General features: G+C 46.3%; 1 pseudogene across 1 annotated transcript; it reads left to right on the top strand.

Moving 5' to 3' along the window:
* Positions 1-548: 548 nt before the first annotated feature.
* LOC147360636 (melanocortin receptor 3-like) lies at positions 549-6,827 on the top strand (annotated as a pseudogene). Its single transcript, XR_015139305.1, has 2 exons — positions 549-3,505; positions 3,642-6,827. The product of XR_015139305.1 is annotated as a melanocortin receptor 3-like (transcript).
* The last annotated feature ends 775 nt before the right edge of the window (positions 6,828-7,602 follow it).

Below are 7,602 nucleotides of genomic sequence, written 5' to 3' on the forward strand. Positions count from 1 at the left end.
TATAGCAGTGGGTACCTGTCCATCCCCAATTCCCTAACTATCCCTTCCCCCATCTGGTTGCCTATCTTGTTAAGACCTCTCCACCCCCGCAGTTTCATAAGTATTCTAAGTTATCTTCTATTTCATATGCACATTTCTTCTTCATATGCACACAGTCACATTCACATACACAGTTAGCTGACAGTTGGATAATCAGAACATCAGTCTACCTGTAATTGATATGCAGGTACTGGGCCAGGAGGGCCGGGGAAGCAGACTCATTGTGTCCAGAGTTTACGTCATCCTCCTGTCCAGCATCACATCTGACATGAACTAAGTATCAAAGTCAGCTGCTAAATTCTGCCTTCTATTGGGTTGGCCACAAAGTTCGTTCAGGTTTTTCCATGAGATGTACAGAAAACCTGAATGAACTTTTTGGCCAACCAATACATTTTCCATCTCTGGTCTTCCTCTTACTTAAGAAGGAAGCAGAGGTGTTCCCTGCGCTGTCCCAATCCATCACGCTCACATCTCCAGAACCTACCACCCCAAGCATCTCTGTCCACTCCTTCCATGGCCCCGTGGCTACCTCCTTGCTTCAGGCCACCGTCGTCTCACTGTGAATCTCTGCAGCCCTGGCCCCCCAGGCTCCTGACTCATCCTCTCCTGAGGCAGTCCCCATCAGGCAATGAGGAATCTTTCTAAATTGCAAACCCCACTTCCTCTCTTCCACAGCCCCCTGTTGGCTTCTGGATACAGTCAAAAACTCCCACACTCAGCTGAGACTGCCTTTCAGGATCCTGGCCTTTCTCTACTTAGGAAAAGAAAAAACTGCAGGCTCACTTCTCAAATTATGTCTCCTGGCTCCACACTCTGGCCAGAGAAAACTAAAGTCCTTCAGAAGCACCAAGCTTTCTTTTCCATAGATCTCAACCTTCTTGGCTATGTCTTCCCTCACCCGCTAAAAAGTGAAGACGCACTTACCCACCTCCTGCCCCTGGGTGATTCTGATTCAGGAGGTCAGATGCAATCCCCGTGACCACATCCTACAGACGATTTCTTTGTCCAGGGTGCAGAAACACTGCTTTTAGCCTGCAGGCTGTAAGCATGTTATTCCCTCTGCCGGGAATCCTCTTCTGCCTCCTTCAACCCCAGCCCCCGCCTCACCACTGGGCATCCCCTCTGTTCTTCGAAGTCATAGCTAAGAGGCTTCTTCCTCCAGGAACTTCCCTTGACTTCTCAGGTGAGGGGGTCCCCTCTGAACTCCCCCAGCCCCTGGCATTCCCTGATTCAAGTATGTATCCCCCTATAATAAAACCACTGGATTTCTTCCACCCAAGTCTCTTCCACCCCAGACTCTGAGTTTGGAAGAAACAAGGATGTTCCTGCATGGGGCAGAAACTCGACACATGGTAGGCATTTAGTAAATGTTTGCTATCAAAAAAAAAAAAAAGCAAATAAATGGATGAAAAGATGGCTGTGGCCGTTTTCAAGACAGAAACTGCTCAGCCCAGCCAATGGAGAGATGAGCAGTCTGGCCTGTAGAGGGCACCAGGCTGCTTTTGAATCTCCAGGTTCAAGCCCTGGGAGTCAGCACTGCTGTCAGTCAGAGAGGTGCCCAATGCTCACTGGTCATTTCGCAGCACTGAAGATTAAGTAGGAGGTGTTTGCCTCCAGCCAATGTATATAAACTGAGGGTTCAAACTCCTAACAACAGGTACCACATCCCATGACTTACCATGAAAACTGCCGTAACTGTACCAGCCATTGGCTGGGTTTCTGTTCCCAGATGGGGATGTGAGAGGGGAAAAGAGAGAGAGATGGAAGGAAGGTAAGAAGGGAGAGAGAGAAGAGTTTCTATTATCTCATCTTGGAGAAGCAGAGGAAAGTACTCTGTATGTCTCCAAGCTGACTTTTTCCTCTCTCTCCCTATCCTTCTCTTTCTCTCTCCCTCTCTCCATCCTTTTGTTCTGGGGAAGAACAAAATCCAAGAGTGCACTGGAAAAGCATCTAAAAGAAGGATATGGAAGGAATTTTTTTCTTTTCTGGAATCAGCAGCAACTGCGGCCTGGGGACCCTGCTGGAGCCCCCTCTTTGATCAGCCAGCCGTCTGTGAGCAATGAATACTTCATGCTATCTGCACTCTGCCCAACCATTGCTGCCTACCAGCTCAGAGCATCTCACAGTCCCTAACTTCAGCAATCAGAGCAGCAGCAGCTTCTGCGAACAGGTCTTCCTCAAGCCTGAGGTCTTCCTGGCCCTGGGCATCATCAGCCTTCTGGAAAATATTCTGGTCATCCTGGCTGTGGTCAGGAATGGCAACCTGCACTCCCTCATGTACATCTTCCTCTGCAGCCTGGCCATGGCTGATATGCATGTCTATCAGGGCATGTCCAATGCCCTGGAGACTCTCATGATCCCCGTGGTCAACAGCGACTACCAGACCTTCAAGGACCAGTTCATCCAGCACATGGACAATGTCTTTGACTCCATGATCTGCATCTCCCTGGTGGCCCCCATCTGCAACCTCCTGGCCATTGCAGTCAACAGGTACACCACCGTCTTCTACATACTTCACTACCACAGCATCATGACCATGTGGAAGGTGCTGGCCCTGATTGTGGCCATCTGACGGGGCTGCAGGGTCTGCAGTGTGGTGTTCATTATCTACTCCGAGAGCAAGATGGTCATCGTGTGCCTGATCACCATTCCTTGCCATGCTGCTGCTCATGGGCACCCTCTATGTGCACATGCTCCTCTTCATCCTGCTTCACATTGAGCACATCACTGCACAGCTGCCCGCCGATGGGGTGGCCCATTGGCCAGCAGCACTTGTGTATGAAGGGGGCAGTTGCCATCACCAGCCTGCTGGGGGTCTCCATCTTCTGCTGGGCCCCCTTCTTCCTCCACCTCGTCCTCATCATAACCTGCCCCACCAACCCCACTGAGTCTGCTACACCGCCCACTCCAACTCCCACCTGGTCCTCATCATGTGCGCTGCCATCATCAACCTAGTGATCTATGCTTTCCGGAGCCTGGAGCTGCACAACACCTTCAAGGAGATGCTCTGCAGCTGCAATGGCATGAATGTGGGATAAGACATGGGGCCATGGGAAGAGTACTCAGTCTGGTCACCTTTGACCCTCCAGCCAGCCCAGGTGTTTAGCAGGAAGGGAGAAAACTACTTAAAAGACATAAAAAATGTGTTATTAGCCATGATCCTCTGTGTCTTTTGTTTTTAAGCTTGCAGAGAGCATTTTGAAAGGGAAACATGGATATAACAGGCTCTCTGAAAGGATGCCCACGTGCTGAGCGATTGTGTTAAGTCACTTCAGTCATGTCCGACTCTTTTGTGACCCTGTGGACTATAGTCCACCCGGCTTCTCTGTCCATGGGCTTTTTCAGGCAAGAATACTGGAGTGGGTTGCCATTTCCTCCTCCAGGGGATCTTCCTGACCCAGGGATTGAACCTGTGTCTCCTGTGTCTCCTGCATTGCAGGCAGATTCTTTACCGGCTTAACCATGGGTAAGTCACAAACTCTGATTTCTTGAATAGTCACTGGTAGGGGGGAGGACCTATGGGGACCACTCGGGTGCTGTCTGAATTCATTTTCATGCATCCAGAGTCTGTGATGGTTCCTACTCACTCCTTCATGTTTCAGGTCAGACAGACTGAAGGATTTGCAGTAACAGTAAGAGTGGCTGGAATCTCCCTCAAGCAAACCTGTTACAGATACCAACACCTAGCTGCTGGCTGCTCAAATGGCTTTGCCCTCATCTCTTAAGAGACTGAGTTTCTTGTCTATTACTCTATTTACAGTAAAACAACTTCCTAAAAACAGCAACCTCTTTGTGGAAGAAGTAATACTATGCTGTTTACCCCTCTTCTTGACTCCATCCGCCCCCCTCCCCTCCAAATAGCATGGGAATGGAACCCACTTCTATTTTTGTGTTACTGTTTTTGTTGTTGTTGGGTTTATAATCATTCAACACAGGGCAGCTTGCAAGACTCTAATGAAAGAGAAATAAAGTGCTTTGGAGAATCAGAACATACCCGTGTACAAAGTATTTTGATATCTTGCTATTTTAAGGCATACATTTCCCTATTTCAAAAAGGCGATTTTTCCTATGATTCCTTTTCTGTCTTTAAAACGAGAGGGAATCATGGGTGGGAGGACATGTGTTTCAAGAAACTGCTGGACTGTAGTTTCAGGAAGTTAGACTCTGAGCTGCCTGTAGTTTTCTTGGAAGCTGTTTTGTTCATAAGAACTGAGTCTCTAGCACAGGTTTTCTATTTGCCAGGAGAAATATCAATAACCTCAGATATGCAGATGATACCACCCTTATGGCAGAAAGTGAAGAGGAACTAAAAAGCCTCTTGATTAAAGTGAAAGTGGAGAGTGAAAAAGTTGGCTTAAAGCTCAACATTCAGAAAATGAAGATCATGGCATCCGGTCCCATCACTTCATGGGAAACAGATGGGGAAACAGTGGAAACAGTGTCAGACTTTATTTTTCTGGGCTCCAAAATCACTTCAGATGGTGACTGCAGCCATGAAATTAAAAGACGCTTACTCCTTGGAAGGAAAGTTATGACCAACCTAGGTAGCATATTCAAAAGCAGAAACATTACTTTGCCAACAAAGGTTCGTCTAGTCAAGGCTATGGTTTTTCCTGTGGTCATGTATGGATGTGAGAGTTGGACTGTGAAGAAGGCTGAGCACCGAAGAATTGATGCTTTTGAACTGTGGTGTTGGAGAAGACTCTTGAGAGTCCCTTGGACTGCAAGGAGATCCAACCAGTCCATTCTGAAGGAGATCAGCCCTGGGTGTTCTTTGGAAGGAATGATGCTAAAGCTGAAACTCCAGTACTTTGGCCACCTCATGCGAAGAGTTGACTCATTGGAAAAGACCCTGATGCTGGGAAGGATTGAAGGCAGGAGGAGAAGGGGATGACAGAGGATGAGATGGCTGGATGGCATCACTGACTCGATGGACATGAATCTGAGTGAACTCCGGGAGTTGGTAATGGACAGGGAGGCCTGGCGTGCTGCGATTCATGGGGTCACAAAGAGTTGGACACGACTGAGTGACTGATCTGATCTGATGAAGGAGGATGGTTTCTAATTCACAGTTCCTTTTGTTCGACATGATGTGGAAGTTGGGTGACCCTGTTATCAAGGTCTATACTGTATCAAGTAAAGTGATTCACTCCTGTGAACTCAGGACAAGCTTTGCTGATGAACGCTGTCCAAAGCTGTGTGCTGCATGCATCCATCAGACCCCCTTCCACCCCAGGGGACTTTGGACTGTACTTTCTGGATGTCCCCACATTCCCCTCTCCCATGAATTCTTACATTATGCTGTGTCTTCAGTATACAACTCTGTATTTTTCTTGTGCTGTAATGTTTTGGGGTTTTTGTATTTTATCTGTGCTAATGTGAACAATATGATTTGTGTCTCGCTTTGGTTGTGATGTTTGGAAATAATGAAAGGCTTTCGTGGCTGATAAACATGTGTCATATTGAACCGTACCACCTGGAAGCGTCCTCCTGGCTTCTGCTTGTGGCCATTGTTCGTGACGTTGCAATTCCATGACTATTTTGTCAATGGTGCAAACATCCCATTGACCACACTGCTGATCTTTTCTAGGGTAATGCTTTTTAGCCAAACTACAAAACTTTCCCATTTAGTTTCCAAACATACGAGGCTGAAATTCCTGGGCCACTCTGCACTATTATAATCGAGACACCAAATAATAGGTCTTTGCCACTCAGCAAATTAACGTGGAAAATGGGAACTGAATTCTTTGAAAATGGTATTGACAGCCATATGGATTATGATGCCTTTTTTCTATGTAAACAAGATAAAATAACATACTTTGCAGTCTTTTATGTTAGTTTTCACATTAAAGTCTCCAACATAGGTGAGTCACCTCACAGATGAAGAAACTTCATCCCAGAGGGGTTATGTGACTGCCCCAAAATGCCCAGCTAAGTCAGGGTCACTGTATATTTTGTGCCCTGGAGCTGATGTCTTTTTGCACCAACATGATGCTGCCAACAGGTTTCCATAATCAAAACGGACCCAGCTGCCCTTTCTATATACATTTTAGCTGAGAACAGTGCTTCTGAACAGGAATGCCTGCTGGAATCACCCTGGATCTTGTTCAAGTGCTGAAGCTCATTCAATGGGTTGGGAGTGGAGCCTAAGATTCTGAATTTCTTTTTTATCCTTTATTTTTAATTGGAATATAACTGCTATATGATGTTGTGTTAGTTTCTGCTGTACAACAACGTGAATCCGCTATAAGCATATTTATATCCTCCCTCTTGAGCCTCCCCCCATCCCCTCCCATCCCAGCCCTCCAGGTCATCACAGAGTGCCATCCTTGTGCTAGACAGCAGCTTCCCACTAGCTATTGTACATGTGGTAGTGTATATACGTCAATGCTATTCTAGATTCTGAATTTCTGACTCTGACAAGCTCCCATAGGATATGGCTGCTCGTCTGGGGACCTCCTTTTAAATAGCAGGGACACAGAGCACTTATAAATAAGTATAGTGCACAGCCAAAAATACACATCTGCATGCAGGGCTGACCCCATGCCAGGAATTGGGCTAAGTTCCTTGCAGGCACTCACTTCTTTGATCTCTGCATGACCTCTTGAGGCAAACATGAGGTTCATCCTTATTTTACAGATGAGGCATCAGGAGTCTACAGAAACTCAGCTACAAGTGGAGAAGTGGAGATTCAAACTTGAGGTGCCTACCCACATCCCCAAGTCCAACCTGGACACCCTAGCACCTCTCCTGAAAACAGCATCATTGAACTGTGGCCCAATGGCCCCAGAGGGTCATTGCTGCTGTGGAGGGAGGCTTTAAGGACTATTTCTACAACCAGGAGTCCATATGTTCATAACAGAGCTTCCATCAAGCTGTCATAGAAACCAAGAAAACAATTCATCATTTTACTTGCTCTGCTCTTCCAAAGTCTGTGGGTAGCCCTGGGAGTGCAACCTTTTCTGGAGTGAATGATCCTGGACATCATGCTGCCACTGTCTCCTCCATGACCACTTTCCCAGACCTTCATGAGGAAATCCACTGTGCATTTTAAACAAGGGGACAGTCAGGTTCAAAAAATGCTTAATTTTTGGAAATAAAAGTACATTGTGATTTTCATTCATTTGTTGGGCTCACTTGCACCCTCTTTCGCCAAGGCAGAATCACAGCAGGTGTTGACTTATGGCACCCCTAGAAATCATCACCTGTGGTCCTTATTTAAGTTGAACTTTTCAGCTTAATTGTGTTGACTTTCTATAGGGCTTGGGGTCGCAAAGAGTCAGACATGACTTAACAACTAAACAACAGCAACAACATCCCAGAACCAACATAAATCCAGAAACTGGAAAGAAACAGTTGACAAAACGCAGAAAATAAGCAAACCCTTCAAATGAAGAACTCAACCTTTCTCACATAAGAACACTTAAGTGAGAATCAAATAAGTGACAATAATAATAAAATGCCTTACCTGATATTATTATGTGCCAGACATTGGACTAAGCACTTAGGTATATTAACTCATTGAATTCTCATGAAAACCCTATGAGGTAATAAGAACCATTA

The sequence above is a fragment of the Bos grunniens genome, chromosome 13, assembly GCF_055505025.1.
Source record: "Bos grunniens cultivar Pamir isolate PY7600 chromosome 13, Bosgru_T2T1.0, whole genome shotgun sequence".
Taxonomy (NCBI): domain Eukaryota; kingdom Metazoa; phylum Chordata; class Mammalia; order Artiodactyla; family Bovidae; genus Bos; species Bos grunniens.